The 22,950-nt window shown below is 38.4% G+C and overlaps 1 long non-coding RNA gene across 1 annotated transcript; it reads right to left on the minus strand.

The window, feature by feature from the left end:
- Positions 1–4,904: 4,904 nt before the first annotated feature.
- Positions 4,905–5,718, minus strand: LOC309333151. The gene is made up of 2 exons (XR_014152413.1): positions 5,331–5,718; positions 4,905–5,233 (listed from the first exon to the last, which is right to left on the minus strand). It is a non-coding gene; the product is annotated as an uncharacterized lncRNA (long non-coding RNA).
- Between the last annotated feature and the right edge of the window lie 17,232 nt (positions 5,719–22,950).

Consider the following 22,950-nt stretch of genomic DNA (forward strand, 5'->3'; position numbering starts at 1 on the left):
ACAAAAACTAGGCCTGTTTTTTCTTGAAGAGCTTTTGTCTCTTCATTATCCAATCCCCCCCCCCCCAATACTTTGGTTTTGCTCTTATTTAACTTAAATCCTGCTACCTGCCTGAACTCCTGTATCATCTCCAGTGCTTTTACTGCACTGGAGTCTGGGTCTTGCAGTGTTAACACCAAATCATCAGTGAAGGCTTTTAATTTACATTGTTTGGGTCCTACTGTTATACCTTTAACTTGTTCCTCCTTCCTTATCATACTTAACAAAACCTCCAGAACCGATATAAAAAGCAGAGGGGAAAGTGGGCACCCTTGCCTGGTACCCTTCTCAATTCTAATTTCCTCTGACACCACATTATTAATTATGATTTTTGCTTTTTGTTCATAATAGATCGCATTAATACCATTTAATAAATCCTGCCCAACCTCAATACTTTCTAAATTTTGTATCATAAAACTCCAAGATACAGTGGTACCTCGGGTTACATATGCTTCAGGTTACATACGCTTCAGGTTACAGACTCCGCTAACCCAGAAATAGTGCTTCAGGTTAAGACCTTTGCTTCAGGATGAGAACAGAAGGTCGAATTGCGGTCATAAAGATGAATGTTTTGCCTAGAATGTTGTTCTTGTTTCAAACATTACAAATTGTGGACAAGATGGACTGTTTCAAGAAGTGGCAGAAAGATATTTCTAAATTTGTCTGGCAGGGCAAGAAACCCAGAATAAAATACAAGATTTTAACTGATGCAAAGGAAAGGGGGGGGTTTCGCCCTGCCAGACTTTAAACTTTACTATGAATCAGCAGCTTTTTGCTGGTTGAAAGACTGGCTGCTCCTTGAGAACACAGACATTTTGGACTTAGAAGGTTTTAACAATTTTTTTGGGTGGCATGCATATTTGTGGTATGACAAGCTGAAAGCACACAAAGCTTTTAAAAATCATATTGTCAGGAAAGCATTATATAATGTCTGGACAAAATATAAAGATTTGTTGGAAAACAAAACTCCAAGGTGGTTGTCGCCAATGGAGGCAAAGGCAGTGAAAAGGCTTAATATGGAATCTAAATGGCCGAAATATTGGGAAATTCTAGAACAAGAAGGGGATAAAATGAAATTACAGTTTTGAGAAACTAAAAGATAAAGTGCGAGACTGGCTTCATTATTATCAAATAATGGAGGCTTATAAGTTGGACAGGAAAATTGGCTTCCAGGTGGAAAAATCAAAATTGGAAACAGAACTGTTAGAATCCAAAACTGGGAATTTGTCAAAAATGTATAACTTGCTGTTGAAATGGAATACGCAGGATGAAACGGTTAAATCAGCTATGATTAAGTGGGCTCAAGATATTGGACACAACATTATGTTTGCTGACTGGGAAAGGTTGTGGACCACCGGTATGAAATTCACGGCATGTAATGCCTTGAGAGAGAATATTATGAAAATGATTTATAGGTGGTACATGACCCCAGTCAAGCTTGCAAAGATCTACCACTTATCAGACAATAAATGTTGGAAATGTAAAGAAAATGAAGGTACATTCTTTCACCTTTGGTGGACGTGCCCAAGGATTAAGGCTTTCTGGGAGATGATATATAATGAAATGAAAAAGGTATTTAAATATACCTTCCTGAAGAAACCAGAGGCTTTTCTCCTGGGTATGGTCAGCCAAGAGGTGCCAAAGAAGGACAGAATATTTTTGATGTATGCTACAACAGCAGCAAGAATACTAATCGCAAAGTATTGAAAGACACAAGATCTACCCACCTTTGAAGAATGGCAGATGAAGATGATAGACTACATGGGACTGGCAGAGATGACTGGCAGAATCCGGGACCAGGGGAAAGAAACGGTGGAGGAAGATTGGAAGAAATTCAAGGATTATCTTAGGAAACATTGTAAAATTAACGAATGTTAGAAAGACATGGGTTTAGAAGTTAAGTGGTTTTCAGCGGTAATGATTAAATAAAAATAAATGAAAGGTTAAAAATTAAATTGAGAATAGGGGAAAGGATTTGCTGATTTGATAAATAGAAATTGGAATACAGAAAGGGGAGGTATGAGGAGGTCGGGAAAGTAAGTTACAAGAAAAAAAGAGATTGAAATTATACTTGTTTTTGTTTGTGTTGTATTGTTGTTTTGTTTATGTAAAAAAATTGAAAATTTTAATAAATATTTTTTTTTTTGTAAAAAAAGAGAACAGAAGGTACCACTGTATCTGACAAATCAAATTTATCTACTATATCGAAAAAAGTCTTGGGTAATCTGCCAGCATTCAATAATTTTTGTCTATGTGTTGATGCAACTCCATTCAGATCTCCCATTAAACTTAATTTATAATCCAAATAGTCCAGAAGCCTTGTTTCCATGTTCTTAAAGAATTCCACCTTGCCATCGTTAGTTTGGGTAAACAAATCCTGCGTCCAGTCAGGCTTCCCTGCGTGGGCTCTGCTTGGGAGCTGACCTGGCAGGAGAGCAGAGTAGCAGCGGTCCTGCGTCTGTGTGAGATGAGGAATAAATCAAGCCCAAAGACAGTTCGGTTCTTATCTCTATAAGCGTTTATTTACAAAGCAGTAAATCCATCGGAAACCTCCGACATTCTCTATGCTCCAAAGCACACACGCAGCCTCCGAGCTGAGCTGCGTCTCAGGCAGAAGCGAAAGCAAGTCTAAACAGTGACACAGACTGTGACGCACTTCTCTGCGTTACGCTCCTCCCAGATACAGGACACCACGGAGTTTTAACCCTGTTAGTTCCAAACTCCACACCCCCTCTTGTCCTGCATCTGGGGACAATAGCCAACAATGCTTTCCCCATACACAGACCCTCACAGAACTCCTCGTGCTTCTGGAAGGTTAATGGTTTTGTGAAACCATCAGCGAGGTTCTTGGTTGAGGGACAGTATTTCAGAGCAACTAGCCCCTCATGAACGCTCTGACATACATTCCGGAAACGTATGTCCAAATGTTTGGTCCTCGCCTTGAATTGCCCCGTCTCAGCCAATTTGAGGCATGGTTGATTGTCTTCATGCACCACAACGGGCAGACAATTCTCTCCAAAGATTTCCTCGACCAAACACACATAGAACTCCAGTTCTCTGCAAACATCTGATAGCGCACTGAACTCAGCTTCCGTAGATGAAAGCGCTATGAGACTTTGCTTCCGGGACCTCCACCCAACTACTGAGTCCCCAAACTTCACCACTAGGCCTGACACTGACTTGCGGTCCGCAAGGTTAGCCCAATCTGCATCCACCCATGCAGTCAGCTTGACACCACCCTCAGCTGACATCTTGAGGCAAAAGTCTTTGGCATCTTGCAGGTAACGTAGCACCCGCTTTATACCATTCCAGGCCTGCACACTAGGACTTGAAGCCTCTCTACTGAGCAGATTGACAGCAAATGCTATGTCTGGTCTGCTCCACTGTGACAGATACAACAGACTACCCAGAGCTGACTGTCAGTTCCAAACTCCACAGTTAGGTGCATAAATTCCCAATAATAATTGCTTTTCACCATGTGCTGTAATTTCTACTGCTATGTATCTTCCCTTTTCAACTTTAAAAATCAGTTTTGGATTCCATTTTTCTTTAATGTAAAAGACCACTCCTCTTTTTTAAACTTTATCTGAAGAAATAAATTCCTGGCAAGTTTCTTATTCAAGAGTATTTTTCTATGTAGTCTTGTAATGTGTGTTTCCTGTAAACAAATTACATCCAAATTCTGCTTTGACAAAACATGGTAAATCTGACTCCTTTTTTGTGGTGAATTTAAACCATTCACATTCCAATAATAAATTTTCAAAGCCATCGTATTAAGTTGAGGGGACCGCTGCCCCTGCCCCTGGCTGCTGTGGGCTTTCCAACCCTAGTTCAACTGAGTGCTTTTGCAGAAATCTGTCCTTCTCTCCAACAGTCCTAATTCTTTGTTTTCTTCCCTCAAATTTAAGGGAAAGGCCCTCCGGGAATTCCCACCTAAAGAAAATGTTTTTCCTTCTTAGAGTGGATGCTAAATCTGAATAATTGGTTCTCAAATACAAAAAATGTTTAGGAATCTCCTTAAAAAGAACAATTGCTTTATCTTGAATTTTAAACCTTTTTTATAGTGCAGGCCCAAAATGGTATCCCTTTGTTCCTTAGTCTTAAAGACCACAATGCAATTAGAATCTTTTTTGGACCAAATCTGTAAACCTTTTCTATCCAAGAGTCTACTTCGTCTTTTTTCAAGTCCCACCACGCCACAAATTGATCTGTCAGCCACTCCTTGAGCCGATGTTGTTCTATTTGAGGTACTCCTCTCAATCTTAGCTGAGATTCCCTCTCTTTCATCTGAAGAAATGCAATCAAATTTGAATTTTCATACTGTAATCTTTCTAAGTCAGTCACTCTAATTGTTTCAAGTTGTGTCAGTCTTGTCTCATGGTTTGTGACCTCTGTTTTCACCTCTTTCAATTCAGCTCTCAGATCATCGAAGCCTTTGCTCAATTTGTCAATACCTTGAGTATTTACTTTTATATCTTCTTTTATTTCATTCAACAGTTGCATCACATTATCCTCAAAACTTGTATTTCTAGAGCTACGTCTTACTCTGCCCTTGTCTCCTTTCTCTCCCCCCCCAATAATATTTATTAAGTTTTCAACAAATACAAGACATACTATACAACCAATAAAACAAAAAGAAAAAGAAAAGAAAAAGAAAAAAGCCATAAAACAAATAACCAACAATATAACCACAAACAGATAAACAATAAGAATTAATTAGTTAAGTAAATTTCCAACTTCATGAACATATTACTTGACTTCCTCTAATCTCTTCCATCTGAATTTCCTTGTAACTGAATGTAGCAGTTTTCCAATATCGTTATTCAAAAAACAATATTCCGATTATTATATAAAAAAAGAAAAAGACTTTTCTTAACATTCTATATCCCATTTATTTAATTTATCCTAATTTAATCCTAGGCCTATTTGGTACTTTCAAGTAACTACTTATCTTTAATATTACAGTATTTATTCAAATAGTCTTTAAATTTCTTCCAGTCTTCTTGATATTCCTCTTATTTCTGGTCGCGGATTGTCCCAGTGAGATTAGCCAGCTCCATAAAGTCCATCATCTTCATCTGCCATTCTTCCACAGTTGGTAATTCTTGTGTTTTCCACTTCTTGGCTAGTAAGATTCGTGCTGCAGTTGTGGCATACAAAAATACCTTTACATCTTTCTTGGGCAGTTCAGGACCTAATATTCCAAGGAGAAAGGCTTCTGGTTTCTTTATAAATGTATATTTCATAATTTTTAAAAATTCATTATAAATCTTTTCCCAGACGTCTTTTACCTTGGGACAGGTCCACCACATATGATAAAAAGTACCTTCCTTTTCTTTACATTTCCAGCAAAAATTATCACAGTTATGATAAATCTTAGCTAATTTAACAGGGGTCAAGTACCACCTATACATCATTTTCATAATATTTTCCCTTAACATCGTACATGCAGTAAACTTAACCCCTTTCTTTCAGAGCCTCTCCCAATCTTCCATCATTATATTGTGTCCCACATCTTGTGCCCAATCAATCATAACCGATTTAACTTGTTCATCTTTTGTGTGCCACTCCAATAACAAATTATTCATTTTAGACATATTCTTTACATTAGTATCTAATAACTCCGTTTCCAATTTGGTTTTTTCTGTTGCAAAACCATTTCTCTTGTCAATCTTAAATAATTCATTAATTTGATAATATTGAAGCCAATTCACTTTGTCCTTGATTTGTTGAAACGGTTTTAATTTAAATCCTTCACCATCTTCTAACAGTAAATCTAAATGCCTCAAGCATTTGTTTTCCATATTTAGCTTTTTTGGGGGCCTGTGCTTCCATTGGGAAAATCCATTTAGGTGTTTTTCATACCAGGAGGTCCTTATATGATTCTTAAAACCACTATGGGCCTTTATCTTGTCATACCAGAGATATGCATGCCAACCAATTCGATTGTCCAGTCCCTCCAAATCCAAAATATCTTCATTCTCTAATTTAATCCAATCTTTAATCCAGCAGAAGGCCACTCCTTCAAAGTATATCTTCAAATCAGGCAGGGAAAAAACCCCTCTTTCTTTTGTATCCGTAAGTAATTTGTATTTAATTCTAGGTTTTCCCCCCTGCCAAATGAATTTGTACACCTTCTGCCATTCTTTAAAACATTTAACATTGTCAATAATAGGTAGTATTTGAAACAAAAACAGCATTTGGGGACTTCCGTGTTAGCGCCTCCGGCAATGGCGGAGTTCCTCTGATTGGGAGGAACTTGCTCCATGGAATTTAGGGTCTGGCCGCCACGGCGAAGGCGGAGACCCACAAAAAATCGCAGGCGGGAGAAGCCTGTGAACGTGGGATTCGGCTGGCACCTTTTGCGCTTCCCCTACTCGCGGGGAGACCCGGTTTCGGGTATCTGGAGTGATGTGGGGTGAGCTTCGAATTGACTGCTTCTTTCACGGAGTGAAGCCGCATTGCTGTTGCCGGAGAGCGCTGACTTTTTCCTGTGGACAATTTGATTCTAAACAACTATCCGTGAGTAGAACGGAAAATTGGATTTTTAAACGTCTTAATTTGGCACTGAAACGGGGAGGTTTCAAACAGGAAGTCCGCCTTCCCCTTTTGTAAATAGATTGAAGCAAAGAATTTGCAAGCTAAAGTCTTGGAAAGTCCTATGTAAAGGATTAAACCTCCAACGGCTAAAATCATTAAACCCCCCTTGGAGGCAGGAGAAGAGGGGGAAAATTTTGGATCGCGTAAGCCTGCAGGAGAGAGTGAAGAAAGTTGGATCACCACCGCTCTGAACCTGGAAATGGACTGCTAGTAAGACTGATGTTTTGGGGAAAGTTCATTGACTGTGACAGTTAGTTAAATAAGAGAAATACATTGTTTTCATTGTCTCCTTCTGCGTTTAAAAAGGAGTAAAAGTAGCTGAAAATTGAAACTAATTTTACTGCTTGAACTGTGCTTAAAAGGATTGATACATAGAGAAATTTTTTCCCTCTAGAGGGAGCCTTTGAAATTGTTACAAGAGTTGGGCTGGTGGAATCTCCAGCTGCAAGAGAAAACCGTGAGATTGACCTTGGATTGCTTGAGAATGTCGACAGAAGAAGCCTTTTTTTTTTTTTATAAAAATGGAAAAAAAAAAAGTCGACAGAAGAAGCCTTAGTGATTGCACTATGCAAGATAAGTGAGTCATTGGAACAGCTCCATAAAAAGATGGATGTGATGAATATTAAAATTGATATTTTGGGACAAAAAGCGACTAATTTGGGACAAAAAGTGAACATCTACACAGAAACTATTCAGGAACCGATACAGGAATCTACTTTGACATGCCAAATGGTGGAGAAAGCGAGGGAGAAAGTTGTGGTTGTTGAACCTAAAGTAATACAAGTGGAGAGGGAGAGAGCCCCAGCCTTACAGAGGCAACTTGATGATTACAAGTTGTTGCCCTCTATGATTGAATTCAGAGAAAGTCAGATTGGAACCCTGCTTGGACTGGAGAAGGAAAGTTGGATAGATCACCTCATGCAGGGATTTACTGACCTTTGGGATCTGGACCTGGGTCAGGAGGAAATTGGAGTTGTGGGGACCTGCAGATTTGGAGGGACTTTGAAACACGTCCAGAAATATCTTTTGGGTTTTAGTTTTAACCACGGAGATGACATGTCGAGAAGGAATAAAAACATTGTTTTTTGTTTTTTGTTTAAATGATATTTATTGAAATTTTCAGAAGATTACAAAATGAAATAAAAACAGAGAAAAATGCAAAAATAAAAATAATTGACAAGTTAAGAACAAACCCCTCCCCCCATACAGATAAGAAAAAAGAAAAAAATTCAACAATACAACACAGACAATTAAAAGCATTTACAAAAAAGAAAAAACGAAAAAACAAATTCATTATTTCCAAATCCTCAACTGTCATCACCTTCTTTCTTAGACCTCCTCCTCCTCCCTTTCTTTGTATCCTAGTTGTTAATTATCCCAGCAAATCCTTTCCATATTGTAAAAAAAAAAATCTGTCATTACATTACCCTAAACAATTTTAATCTTATCTTTCTATAGTAAGATAAATCTTAAATCTTAAAACTTAAATCTTGTCCATACCAGCTTCTCATAACCATAACATTCTTTCATAATTCTTTAAACATTTTTACTAAAACCAAATAATTTCATTCCAACATTTTTCTAATGCTCATCAATTATTATAAATCACTTCTAATAAAAAGAGAGAGAAAAAAAGATGCAAATAAGTCCGATCTTCATCCAACGTCCCTTCCTCCTGGTTCCGGGTTTTGTCAGTCCTCATTATCACGTCGATCTAGCTCATTAACCTGGCAACCTTATATCCGAGGCCCTCAAGTCTCTTCCTTGCCCCTTCCGCAGCTCTTCTTCATGTTCGTAGCTATATTTTCCCTTGTCTCCTGCTCGTGATAACTCCAGCTTGTCAGTATTTTTCGCCCTTCTCAACAGATCAGCTCCTTTTCCATATTCAACATTAAATTCCATGTGGTATTTAAAAGCATATTTCAAAAGCCCTCCAAGGTTAAGAGCCCCCACAGTCCCAAACATCTCACGGCCCATTGCCATGTTTGAAAAGTCCAGACATCCCAGCATTGGGGGGTCAATCCAGCCCCCCATTTTCAAACCAAACCAGACATTTTCTTTCCGAATCTGGCTTTTCCCAGGATCATTTGTCAAGTCCAAAAACTCATATTCCTGTTGGGCCTGATCTGTCAAAACACACTCTTGATTTAATTCCTGAGTGGGCTCCACATATTTTCCCACTGCCTGTTCAAAGTTTCCCACTGCTTGTTCCAAATTTCTAACCGAAGTCGCCATCCAGTTCACTTTTTCATGTAATTGTTCCAGTAGGGCATTTGTTTTGTAAAGGGCACACAACAAGGTTTCTGAATACATTGTCCTGCAAGGTCAAATGCCTGTTCCCACGATTGTAATCTATAACAGCTGCCGGCTCCCTGGAGTTGGTTACAGTTTCACAGTCTCCCTCTAGGGGGAATACTTCCACCTGTCCTCGCAACAAAGTTTCCCCTTTAAAAATACTTTGTCAAAATTTATTCCTTTCAAATGTGAAGAGGGACAGTGGAGTCACTATGTTTCTCTTCTTTTCACTATCTGTCAAAGGCACTTATGGTCAATGAACTTCAAACGTCGGTCCTGACACCCCCACTCCAGTATCAGGACGGAGGAAAATTACTTTGCTTTAAACTCACTTTAAACAGTCTAGAAACAGTCTAGAAATGATCCTCCCCCTTCTGGAATAAAAACATTGTTAGGTTGGAGCTCCCTCGAGACCTACTCTTCAGCATCAAAGAAAGGAAATTAAGAACAAGATCAGCAGAAGACAAAGTAAAGTGCATGTATAAATGCGAAGAAGACTTGCAGAAGGGACCTGTAAAAGAGTTAAGAGCCTCGGACAGAAGAGCACCAGGTTGATGGACTATATGGAATTGACGGAAATGACTGGCAGAATCCGAGGCCAGGGAGAAGAGACGGTGGAAGAAGATTGGAAAAAGTTTAAAGTTTATTTATAGAAATATGGTAAAATTAATGAGAGTTAGAAAAATGTTGGAATGAAATTATATGGCCTTAGTAGAAGTGTTATAAGGAGTTAAGCATAAATAAGTATTATAGTATTAATGGAAAATAAGGTTAAAATAAGTTAAGATATTTATATGACAGAAAATAGTGAAAGATAGAAAGGATTTGCTGAAACAATTAATAGAAGTGGAATACAAAAAGGGAGGTGAGAGGAAGTCGATGAAACAAGGGAATGAAAGATAAGGCATTGAAATGGTATGATGTATGTTTTTAAATTGTTTTTGTTCTGTTTTGTTTAGTTTAATGCGTTAATGTTGTGTGGTGTATTGTTTATATATTGTATTGTATTGTTTTTTCTTTCTTTTGTTTTTTCTTCTTTTTTGTTCTCCTTTTTTAATAAAATTTATTTATTTATTTATACAACAAGAAAAAACACACAAAAAAACACACAAATACCAAATTACACACAAATTACAAAAATAACCATAGCCACATAATTTTCTTGGCAAACAATAAAACATCTATTGGTCTTAACACTAAAGACCCAACTTCCCATCTATTCCATATTTCAAATTCATGCTACTTACTGCCAATACACATTTTTTTTTCATAATTAAACTTATTCTCAATAAATCTAATTTCTTCTATCTACCTAGCAACTATTACTGAAGTTCCTCGAATGCTGCAACAGAATTTAAACTACTATATTTATTTTTCAGATATTCTTTGAAAACCTCACATTTAGAAACAAATTCCTGTTTTGATTTATTCTTTATCTTTTCTGATAAACCATCTAATTCGGCATATTCTGTCAGCTTTTGGATCCAATCTTGTATAGAGGGGATTTCATTACTCTTCCATTTTGCTGCGATCAAAACTCTTGCTGCCGCCGTCGCATATAAAAAGATACCTGTGATGGGATAATGAGCTGCTTGTGCGTAAAAGCTGAATCCCTCAGAGCTTGGCATAGGTCTCAAAGCTCTGCCTTTACGGGAGCCCTCAAAGCATGACTCCCTCAATCGCTGGCAGAATCTGTCAGTGGGCGTTTCCGGAATTTGCGCCAACATAAGAGTTCCTTAACGGAAACTCTCCTTCGGGATTCTCGGCGTGACAGTTTCCTGCGAGGAGTAGGTGTGCCCAGAGGAGGTCCTGAGACCTCCCCACTGTTTTCACTGGAAGTCTCTTGGAGCCATCCCTCCGACTGAGTTTCTCCATGAACTCTCTCTCTCCCCCTGCTGGTTCCTTCCTCCGCATCCGAGGGTCTCCTAGCCTCCTTGAGCCCCTCCACCACCTGACTCTCCGATGGCAGTTCCCTGACAATACCCTTCCTCTTTTGTGGAATATCCAAATCTGTTATTCCCAGGAGGTAGGCCTCTGGTTTTTTATTGAAAGAGATCTTTAGCATTTTTTGCAGTTCTGCATGTATACTCTCCCAGAATACCTGTATTTTCCTACATGTCCACCACATATGGTAGAATGTTCCTGAGTCTCCGCATCTCCAACAATTACTTGACACATTTTTATACATTTTTGAAAGTTTCCATGGTGTTAGATACCATCGATGTTGCATTTTTTGAAAGTTTTCTCTAATCGTGTAACAGTTTGTGAATTTCCAATTGATCTTCCATAAATTTTCCCATTGGGCCATGGTTACTGAATAGCCAAAATCCTGGGACCACCTCACCATTGCCACTGTTACCTCCTCCTCCTTGACTGTCCAAGGAGGAGTCGGTAAGTTTTGGAAAGAGTTTTTCTTTTAGAGTTTACAAGATCTGATTCGAATCGGGAAATATCTACTGAGAACCCCTTTTGTTTGTCAGATTTAAATTTTTCAAATAACTGATGGTATTGGAAGCAGTCTGAAATGTGTTCTCTTATTTCCTCATTTTTTTAAATTTTATTTGGTTATCTTCATTTTTTAGAAGTATTTTATATGTTGGCCAGCTTTCCTGAGTATTTTTCCGTTTTACTGCTATGGCTTCTACTGGAGAAGTCCACCACGGGACTTTAGGCTCCATCAGGTCTTTATATTTTTCCCATACAGCAAAGAGTGACTTTCTTATTATATGGTTGGTAAAATTTTTATGAATTTTCGCTTTTCCATATATTAGGTAGGCGTGCCATCCCCAACGGTTGTCAAACCCTTCCAGGTCCAGGAGGTCCGGATCCTGCAACGTGCACCAATCTTTTAGCCAGGTGAAACAGGCTGCCTCGTAGTAAAGTTTTAGATCGGGTAGGGAAAAGCCTCCTCTCTCTTTTATGTCTATTAAGATCAGGTGTTTAATCCTAGGTTTCTTCCCTTCCCACAGAAATTTGGAAATTTCTCTTTGCCAAATCTTGAGACAACCTGCTTCACCCAGTATCGGAATCATTTGAAATAAAAAGATTAATTTTGGAAGCACATTCATCTTTATAATGGAAATCCTACCTAGAAATGTTAATTTTAGTTTACTCCAGGTTACCAAGTTTTTTCTAATCTCTAGCCAAGTTTTGGTGTAATTATCCTGAAATAAGTTTATGTTCTTGGGGGTGATCCAAATACCCAAGTATTTCGCTTTTGAAGAGATTTTCAGGTCCAATATTTTTTCTAAGTTGTCCTTTTCTTCTGTGGTTACATTTTTAGCAAGCATTTTTGTTTTTGTTATATTCAGCTTAAAGCCTGCCACTTCTCCAAATTCTTTAATCAGTTCCAGCACTCTTTTCAGACTTTCTTTAGGGTTTTCAGTCATAACAAGTAGATTGTCCGCGAAAGCTTTAATTTTATATGTTTTGTGTCCCAGAGTGATGCCTTTAACAAGCTGATCCCTTCTTATCTGATTGTTCAAGACTTCCATCACCAAGATAAATATCAGTGGAGACAGTGGGCAGCCCTGTCTGGTTCCCTTGTTTATTTTGCACTCCTCAGTAATTCTTCCGTTGATGATCAATTTTGCATATTGTTCCGAATAGATGGCATTTATTCCTTTACAAATATTTTCTCCCAGTCCGATTTCTTCCTTTAATTTTTTCATGAACTTCCAGGACACGTTATCAAAAGCTTTTTCAGCGTCTACCAACATAATAGCTGCTGGTTTATCAATTTTAATATCCAAATATTCTAATACATTAATCACATATCTAATATTGGATTGCATAAATCGTCCAGGAAGAAATCCGGTTTGATCTTTATGAATTATCTCTTTCAGCACCATTTTTAATCTATTTGCAAGAATGTCTGCGAATATCTTGTAATCAGTATTTAGCAGTGCAATGGGTCTGTAATTGGCCATGTTTGAGGCATCTGTTCCCTGCTTATGGATAAGAGTAATAAAGCTGTCCTTCCAGGTTTTCGGAAATTTTCCATTTGCCAGAATATTATTCATTAGGTCTTTCATGGGAAGAAATAATGCTTGTTCTAACTTTTTATAGTAATTAGCTGGAAGACCATCTGGGCCCGTTGTCTTTCCTAATTTTGATCTCTGTATAGCTTGTTGCACCTCCATAGCTGTTATTGGTGAGTTCAAGATTTCAGTTTTTTCCTTAGGTATTATTGGTAGTTTATTTTTGCCCAAATAATCAATTATTTTTTCTAGAGTCTCTGGACCTTCATTATATAGTTTTCCGAAAAAACTAGCAAAGTTTTTACTAATTTCCTTCGGTTCTTGAATCCATTTGTCTTCAATTTTAATTTTATTGATAATTCTATCTTCCTTTTTCTTCTTTAATTGCCAGGCCAGAAGTTTACCAGGTTTATTTGCAAACTCAAAATTTCTATGTCTCAACCATTTTATCTTCCATTCTATCTCTTCATTTATTATCATGGAGAATTGCGTCTGTAAAATTTTTATACTTTGCTTAATTAGTTCATCATCTGGTTTTTGGGAAAGGATCCTTTCCTTTTTTCTAATTTCCTCCCAGATCTCCATTTTCTTCTTCTCCTTTATTTTCCTTTGGAATGCGTTTTGCTGTATAAAGAAGCCTCTTATGACGGCTTTACCCGCGTCCCAAACCGTCTCTAGATCAACTCCTTGATTTAAATTAAACTTAAAATATTCTTCTAAGATTTGCTTGGCCTTCTGTACAATTTTTTCATCGTTTAGCATACTCTCATTAAGTTGCCACCTTTTAACCTTTTCTTCTTTTCCTTTAAAATTAACCCAGACCGCTCTGTGATCAGAAATTGTCCTTGGATGGATTTCTGCTTTTGTAATATTATTTAATAAATCCTTTGTTGTCCAGATCGTGTCGATTCGTCCCGCTGATTTATATGGCTCTGAGTAATGTGTAAATTCTTTTTCTGTTGGGTTCTTAAACCTCCAAGCATCAAACAAATTCAGGAGTTCTATTAATTGGAAGAATGTAGTTGGGAGTTTGTTCTGCCTCTTTTCTTTTTTCTTTATTGTCCTGTCCATGTTTGGATTGACTACTCCATTAAAATCTCCTAATAATATAATCCCCCCCCCTAAATATTCTATGACTTTTTCTTCCAGGAATTGATAGAATTCGGATTTTCTTTCATTTGGTGCATAGATTCCAATAACTATCACTTTTTCATTATTGATCTTAACCTCTATAATCACTGTTCGACCTTTTTCATCATTGTAAAGCAGTTTTGGCTCCAGCTGAGGTTTTACATAAATTACCACCCCTCTCTTTTTTTCTTTACTTGATGCAATAAATTCAAGCCCCAATCTCTTATTTATTAATACTCTTTTATGTTTTTCCGCTACATGAGTTTCTTGCAGACAGATTAGATCATATTTTTGCTTAACCAGAATATGTTCCACCTTTTCCTTTTTGATTTTTCATTTAAACCATTTATGTTCCAAGTAATAAATTTATAATCCATACTTTATTTCTTATGATACGTCAACGGGTTAAAAAAATTTAAAAAAATTACACATTCAAGGTCTCAGTATACATTTAATAAATACCCTTCTTAGATCTGTCTCCTAACTCTCAACTGTTTGTTCAATATCCTCTGATTCTCCCAACAATTGCCTTTTTCCTCCGAGGTCTTTCCGGTACTTTCTCCAGAACTTGTCCACATCTAATGCCGACAAGCACTTTCTACGTTTCCCTTTTCTTTTTCTTCTTGTTTGTAAGGTTTAAAAGTAATAAATATTATTATTTTTTAAAAAACAAAAACAAAAACAGCATTTTTGGCAATACATTCATCTTAACCACTGATATTCGACCCATAAGTGAAAATTTTAAATTTGACCATATCTCTAAGTCTCTTTTTATTTCCTTCCATACTTTTTCATAATTATCCTTATATAAATTCAAGTTCTTCGCTGTTAAATTCACACCTAAATATTTAACTTTTTTTGTAAAAACCAGGCCTGTTTTTTGTATGAGGATTTTTCTTTCATCCTTTTATCTAGAACTTTGGTTTTGCTCTTATTTAATTTAAATCCTGCCAGCTGCCTGAACTCCTGAATCATTTCCAGTGCTTTTAATACACTGGTTTCTGGATCCTGTAAAGTTAAAACCAAATCGTCAGCAAAGGCTTTTAATTCATACTGCTTGGATCCTACTACAATGCTTTTAACTTCTTCTTCTTTCTTTAACATATTCAGCAATACCTCCAGGACCAAAATAAATAATAGAGGGGAAAGTGGGCACCCTTGCCTGGTTCCTTTTTCAATTTCAATTTCCTCTGATACCACATTACTAACAATAATTTTAGCTTTTTGTTCAGAATAGATTGCCTTGATACTATTTAAAAATTCTTGACCAACCTCGATACTTTCTAAAAAAAATTTCCATAAAGAGCCAAGAAATATTATTGTCAGGGAACTGCCATCAGTGCCGGAGGGAGAGAGCAAGCTCCAGAGGGATTCCAGAGAGCGTCCCGGGAAGGGGAGAGGCAGCCCATCTTCTGGGGAAGGGAATCAGCGTAGCACCAGTGGAGAAGGGGGGCAGATGGGGAATCGGCGAGGCGGTCCCATGACTCCTTGCCAGGGACCAGCGGGGAGAGTAAGGGTCCTCCGCTGCCTACTCCCTCCTTGCGCAGAAGGCTTCCGTGCAGGGAGAGTAGGAGGAGACTAGGAGTCAAAGAGCTTCTTTGCTGGAAGAAGTTTAAGAAACGCACACTGACGGATTCTGCCAGCGATTGAAACAGCCACGGGTGAGTGGCTGTCCGGACAGAAAAAGTTCACTCAGGCAACCCAGCCAGGTGTTGGCACCGGCTTACGCACGAGCAACCCCTAGAACCATTACAATTATCAAAGGCCTTCTCCACATCAATAAACATTAATAATGCTTTACAATTTATTTTAGCCATTAATCTTTCTAATATATCAACTATATTCCTAATGTTGTCTTTCATATGTCTTCCAGGCAGAAAACCTGCCTGGTCTTTATGTATATATTCTGTTAGGATCTTTTTCAATCTATTAGCCAAAATATTTGCAAATATTTTATAGTCCACATTGTGTAAAGAGATTGGTCTATAATTCTTAACATCTGATCTAGCTTGCTCTGGTTTCGGTATCAGGGTTATACATGCATCTCTCCAGGTTTCAGGTGCTTTCTCCCCTCTCAAAATCTTATTACAGACATCTGCCAATGGTTGAATTAACCAGTCTTTCAGAGTTTTATAATATTTGGCAGATAGGCCACCTGGTCCTGGGGCTTTGCCTAGTTGCATCTGATTTATTGCTATCTCCACTTCCTGTCTTGTAATCATGTCATTCAGTAAGGATCTTTTGTCTCTGGGAATTTTCTGCAGTTCATTTACCCTAAGAAATTGCTGAATTTTATCCTTATCTTCTTTACCTTTTTTATACAGTTGTTTAAAATATTTCTGAAAGCATTTCCTTATGTCTGCAGGTTTTTCCTCAGATTTTCCATCTGATACAATATTTGTAATAGTATTTTGTTTCTGTCTCTTTTTTAGTTGCCAGGCCAACAATTTTCCACACTTATTTGCGGATTCAAAATTTCTCTGTTTCATTAAGTTTATTTTCCATTCTATTTCTTGATTTATAATTTGAGAAAATTTAATCTGCAAGGCTTTAATTTCTTTTTGTATCTGTTGGCTTTTAGGCTTTGATCTTAAACTCTTTTCTTTTTCTTTTATTTGAGACAGAATTTTTTCTTTTTTCTCATTTTGTATCTTTTTCTTTATAGAGTTCTGTTGTATAAGGAAACCTATCACAACAGCTTTACTGGCATCCCAAATGACTCTTGATTCCACCTCTGTATTCATATTTAATTGAAAGTAATCTTTTAGAGTCTTTTGGGCCTTGCCGATCACCTGTTCACTCCTAAACAACCCATCATTCATCCTCCATCTGAAGGAACCCTGCAGACACAATTTCATTTCCAAAAACACCACATTATGATCAGAGCATGACTTAGAACATATCTAAATTTTAGACACCCTGGGGGCCAAATCTCTAGTAATCCATAAATAGCTTTTTCCCCTTAAAACAGTCGCCAAGTCTGAATAGTTATTTCTTAGGGCCAAAAAATGTTTTGGGATCTCTTTGAACAGAATCACCCCCTTCCCATCTATCTTTAGACTTTTTTTGTAATGGTGCCCTAAAATAATATCTCTTTGTTCTTTTGTTTTAAAAATCACCATAGAGTCATGTGTGATTTTAGAGTCCTCTTGGGGGCCAAATCTATATGCCTTGTCAATCCACAAATTTAGTTCTTCTTTTGGGAGCTACTAATAGGCTGAAAATTCATCAATAAGCCAGCCCTTTAAATTATCCTGCTCTTTCTGGGGGGCTCCTCTCAATCTCAAACAGGTCTCCCTCTCTTTCATTTGGAGAAACGCAATCGAGTTCTGAGTTTCCTGCTGAATTGTCTCCAAATCCGGAACTCTTACAGTTTCCAATTGTGACAGTCTTGCTTTGTGTGCAGTTACATCTGATTTAACCACTTTCAAATCTTGCTTCAATTCAGCAAAGTCATTTTTCAAATCTTGAATAGATTTTTGATTGCCTCTTACTTCTGCTTTAATGTCTTGAAGAAGTTGCATCACAGACTCCTCAAATGTTGGTGACCTAGAGTCCCTCCTTGCTTTAATTTTTGCTTTCTCTGGTCTCTCTGTCTTGTCTCCTTTGTCTCCCCCATCCATACTTTATTTTTATTTTTTTTCCAAGGTCAGCCTCAGTCACAAGGGGGAGATAGTGCAGCAAACAATTTCTCTTCCCAGCCTCCAAAAGTCCCCACAACAAAATAACAGTCTTTCCTTTCCACAGTCTTTTGATCTTAAAGTCCTTTCTTTTTACTCCTCTAACTGAGTTCCCAAGAGTTTAGTTTCAAAGTTAAACTTTGTGTCCAAGGGTAGAGATACAGTTAATAAAGTTTTTAGAGTTCTGGCAGCTGGAGTTACTTTGTATTTCCCAAAGGGGAAAACAAAAGTTGAAAGTATCCGATTCCTTTATGACATCACAATGCAGTCTAGCATTCCCTCCCCAGGAGGTCCGCTTCCACAAAGAAGATACAACAGTTCAAACAGTTCAGAAATTCTTCTGCAGGGAAATTAATTTTTAGTCTTTTTACCCCCTTCCCCCTGCTAGAAGGGGAGATTTAAATTAGCTTGAAAGTTTTCTAAAAGCAAAGAGTTTAAAATTGCGGCTTTTGGTTACGTTATCTGCTTTCACTTTTCCTTCAGCGGAAGGGATCAACCTCTGTTTTTTAATCCCCTTCCTTCCAAATTTGTAGCCAAAATTATATTCTTTTACTCACAAGATTCGAATCCAATTTTCCTTGGAGGAATTGGCCGCTCACGATCACCGGACTCAGAGCTTCATGCATTGAAGGATGTGAATTGATTCCCAAGTGCCACTGTCTCCAACCCAGCTCGCACCCGGCGCTCTTTTTAGAGCTTACCGGGGAGCGGGGGAGTTGTTCCCGGCACCCACAGGAACTCCAGGTCCTCAGAACACTCTATCTTTTTTTTCTTTTTTTAAAAATAATATTTATTAACAATTTAAACACTACAAAAAAGAAAGACAATACAATACAACACAAAAACACTACACAACACCAACACATTTAAACTATCAAAACAAAACAAAACAAAAACAATTTAAAACACATCAAATAATTTCAGTATCTTATCTTTCTTTCAGTTATTTCTGTGACCTCCTCACACCTCCCTTTTTGTATTCCACTTCTGTTAACTGTTTCAGCAATTCCTTTCCATCTTTCTCTGTTTTCTATCCTATAATTATCTTAACACATTCTAACCTTATTTTTTCCTTTGATACTCTATTAATCTATTTATACTTAATTCCTTATAACATTTCTACTAAAGCCATATAACTTCATTCCAACATTTTCCTAGCATTCATTAATTTTACAATATTTCCGTAAATAATCTTTAAACTTTTTCCAGTCTTCTTCCACCGACTCTTCTCCCTGGCCTCGGATTCTGCCAGTCATTTCTGCCAGTTCCATGTAGTCCATCAACTTCATCTGCCATTCTTCCCAGGTGGGTAAATCATGTGTCTTCCAATACTTCGCGATGAGTATTCTTGCTGCTGTTGTTGCATACATAAAAAAGGTTCTATCCTTCTTTGGCACCAATTGGCTGACCATGCCCAGGAGAAAGGCCTCTGGTTTCTTCAGGAAGGTATATTTAAATACCTTTTTCATTTCGTTATAAATCATCTCCCAGAATGTTTTAATCCTTGGGCATGTCCACCAAAGGTGAAAGAATGTACCTTCAATCTCATTACATTTCCAACATTTATTATCGGGCAGATAGTAAATTTTTGCAAGCTTGACTGGTGTCATGTACCACCTATAAATCATTTCCATTAAGTTTTCTCTTAGGGCAGGACTTCCGGAGGCGGCGCGAACGGCAATGGCAGTCTCCTTCTTTCTGTGAAGGGGAAGCTCCGCAGAAACGGGTCGTCTGCTACGGCGAAGCAGAGACCCTTGTTGGAAAACCGCAGGCAGCGGAAGCCTGTGGCCGTGGGACTCAGCGGGCACCATCAGCGCCCCCCGAAACCGTAAAGGGACCTCGTAAGGGGTTCCGGAGCGTGACGGGGTTGGCGCGGTGCTGTGAGTCGATCGCTCTTTCTGTGGGGTGAAGCCGCGAAGCTGTTGTCGGTGAGCGCTGACCTTTTTCCTGGGACTATTCGGCTAAGAAAACAACTACCCGTGAGTAGGTGAAGTGTAACAAACCTGTGATCAATTGGAAAATAGAATCTGAATTTGGCACTGAAGCGGGAGGCGCAACCAGGAAGTCCGTCTCCCGGCTCTGTTTAAGGTTTTAAAGCAACGACGTTTAAGTCTAATGCTCTGGAGATTGTGATTTTAAAGACTTAAATCTCAACATCAAACAGAAGATCCCCTCTCAAGTAAATTGAGGGGGAAAGGGATAAACTTGATCCTTGCCTCTTCATTCGTGGATTTACAAAAACTTCTGAACTCCCACCAATCGGGCTGCCAAGTTGTTAGAACTGTCAGGCTGCTTTGAACTGTTATATTGTAACTCGCACTCCTTGGAGACATTGTAACTTTATTAGGATTAACTCTGCAAAAGTTAAAGGTTTTGGAAGGTTTTCTGGAGATTCGCTACTGTGTAAATTTCTAAGGGACACTTTGAAAATTGAGAAAGACTTTATAAATTGTGACTTTAAAGATAAACATAGTGTCCCTCTAGTGGAGTATTGAAACTGTGCAACTACTGGGGGATTTTTCCATCTCAGGACTTGGGGATTTTCCATGGGAAGAGCTGACTGTGGGACTGACCTTGACTCATAGACAGAAGTGGGATGAGCAGGATAACAAGATCAACTAAAACCAAAACACAGCAGCCTAGCATAATTTCTCAGTTACGCAGATCATCTGTTCCCAGTCTCCCTGTGGCACAAGAGGAAGACTTAGATCAAACTAGGCCTGAAGGAATGGCCTCAGGAGGGGACTTTACTTCTGTGTTAAATAAAATTTATGAAAAATTGGATGGCCTAAGTAAGCAAGTGACTGAACAATCAACCAAAATTGATCAAAATACAGCTAGTATTAATAATCTAACTCAGCAAGTGAGCTCAAACGCACAAACCATTGGGAAACTTTTGGAAGAAACTGCGTCGAATCGGAAAACAGCTGAGGAGGCTAAAGAGAAAGTAGAGGCTGTGCAACAGGAAATAAAGCCGATGCGCAAACAAATTGGGGAACATCAGGACTTTCTGTCTATGATAGAATTGAAAAATAAGGAGAATAATTTGAGGATTAGGTCAGTGCCAGAACTTGAAAAAGAGAACTTAAGTGAGTATCTTACACAGGAATTTAAAGAATTTTGGTCCTTGGAAGAGGATAAGGACTTTAAGATAGTAAGTGGGTTTAGACTTGGCAAGGGAGGGAGGAAAATCAGGTCGAGAGACTGTTTGATCTCCCTCAGATCGAAGGAAGAGAGAGACAAGATATTGAGTGCGCACTTCCAGAAAACTTTAGAGATCCAAGATTCAAGAGTGGAAATTTACAAGGACATCCCCAAACATTTGCTTGAACTTAGAGCTAACTACGGAGACTTAGTGGCATTACTGAGAAGCAATAAAGTGGTTTTTAGATGGGAATTCCCCCAGGGGGTATCTTTTTCATATAAAGGGAAAAAAGTTAAAATAAGATCAGTTGAAGATAAGGAAAAAATTTTGAGTGACCACGGAGGAGACCTTCAAAAAGAGGTTGAGGAAGAATTGAGAGCCTTAAGATCTGGAGTATTAGGCTCAATACTACCACCTTTGGGATCTGATCAACCAGGGAAAGTGATACCACCGTCAAAGGAGGAAGAACTTTTGGGAGCAGTAGGAGGGAAATAGAAGTACAGCATCATGTCTCTGCAACTATTAAGTTGGAATATTTGTGGTCTAAATTCCCCGGAGAAGAGGAGGAAGGTCTTTCATTTATTAAAAAAGGAACAATTGGACTTAATTTGCCTACAGGAAACACATGTGACTAGGCTTCACAGGAAAGTTTTGATTAATAAAAGATTGGGCCAGGAGTTTACCGCATCGGATAAGGTTAAAAAGAGAGGAGTGGTCATCTATGCAAAAGAAAGCCTATCACCAAAATTTATTTTTAAAGATGAACAAGGAAGAATCTTGGCAATTGAAATTCAAATTCAAGGAGAAAAATTTCTGATTTTAGGAATCTATGCACCAAATGAGGGGAAATCGGAGTTTTACAAGAAGTTGCATGAGACAATGTTGGATTATATATATATATATATTTAAAAGATATTTATTAAAATTTTACAAAAAAAGAAGAACATAGGTAATAGAAAAATAATACAGACATACAACAAAAAGAAATAGATCTAAAAAGAAAAAGAAAAAAAAACAATAGAAACGTTAGAAAAAAAGAAAAATCCAATTTTTCACTTCATAATTCTATAACCCTCTTTCTTGACTTCCTCACATCTCCCTTTTTTGTTTTCCCCTTTACACAATCAAGTTCAGCAAATCCTTACCCTCTTTCAAACCTCATTTATAATTATATGTCTCCAGTTTTTCTTCTCTTTTCACATCAATTTTTACCTATTCTTTATAACTTAATCCCTTGTACCACTTTATATACATCTGACATAATATTACTCTGGTCTTTCCTCCTTTCCCTTTTAATCATCTTTGCATACTCCTTTTAACCATGTCACTTATGCCAAATTATCTTTATATCCAACATCATTTTAACATTCAAACAATTTACAATGCTCCTGCGTGTGAGTGTCTGAGGGCCCTGCTCCTTCTTGCCACTCACCATCTGGCCCGGGGTGGGGCCTGAAGCCTCATAAGGACTGCTGCGCTCTGCTGCCCAGGAGGACTCTCCTGCAGTGGCGTAGCGTGGGTTGTCAGCACCCGGGGCAAGGCAAGTAATTTGCGCCCCCTAACCCGTGGATTTGCGCCCCCTAACCCGTGGATTTGCCCTAACCCCAGATGTTGCGCCCGGTGCGGCCGGCCCCCCCTGCACCCCCCACGCTACGCCACTGCTCTCCTGTGTGGGTGTATGGGGCCCTGCTCCTTCCTGCCACTCACCATCTGGCCTGGGGCAGGGCCTGAAGCCTCATAAGGACTGCTGCACTCCGCTGCCCAGGAGGACTCTCCTGTGTGGGTGTATGGGGCCCTGCTCCTTCCTGCCACTTACCACCTGGCTCAGGGCAGGGCCTGACGGGCCTCACTAGGACAGTTGCTGTTACTGCTGGAGGGGTGCAGAGTGCTTTTAAAATGTTTTAAAATTTTTATTTTGAATTTTTTTTGTATGTGGGGGGGTGGGGGTGGGGGTGGGCCTGGGAATTTGTTTGATTTTATGTTTTTGTAATTTTTATTGTTTTTTGTTTGTATTGTTTTATTTGTGTTGTTTTTTTTTAAGGTGTTATTTTGTTCTTAAGGGGAGGGGTCAGGGCTGCCG

This window comes from Podarcis erhardii (genome assembly GCF_964252035.2).
Source record: "Podarcis erhardii genome assembly, chromosome: W".
In the NCBI taxonomy this organism is placed as follows: Eukaryota; Metazoa; Chordata; class Lepidosauria; order Squamata; family Lacertidae; genus Podarcis; species Podarcis erhardii.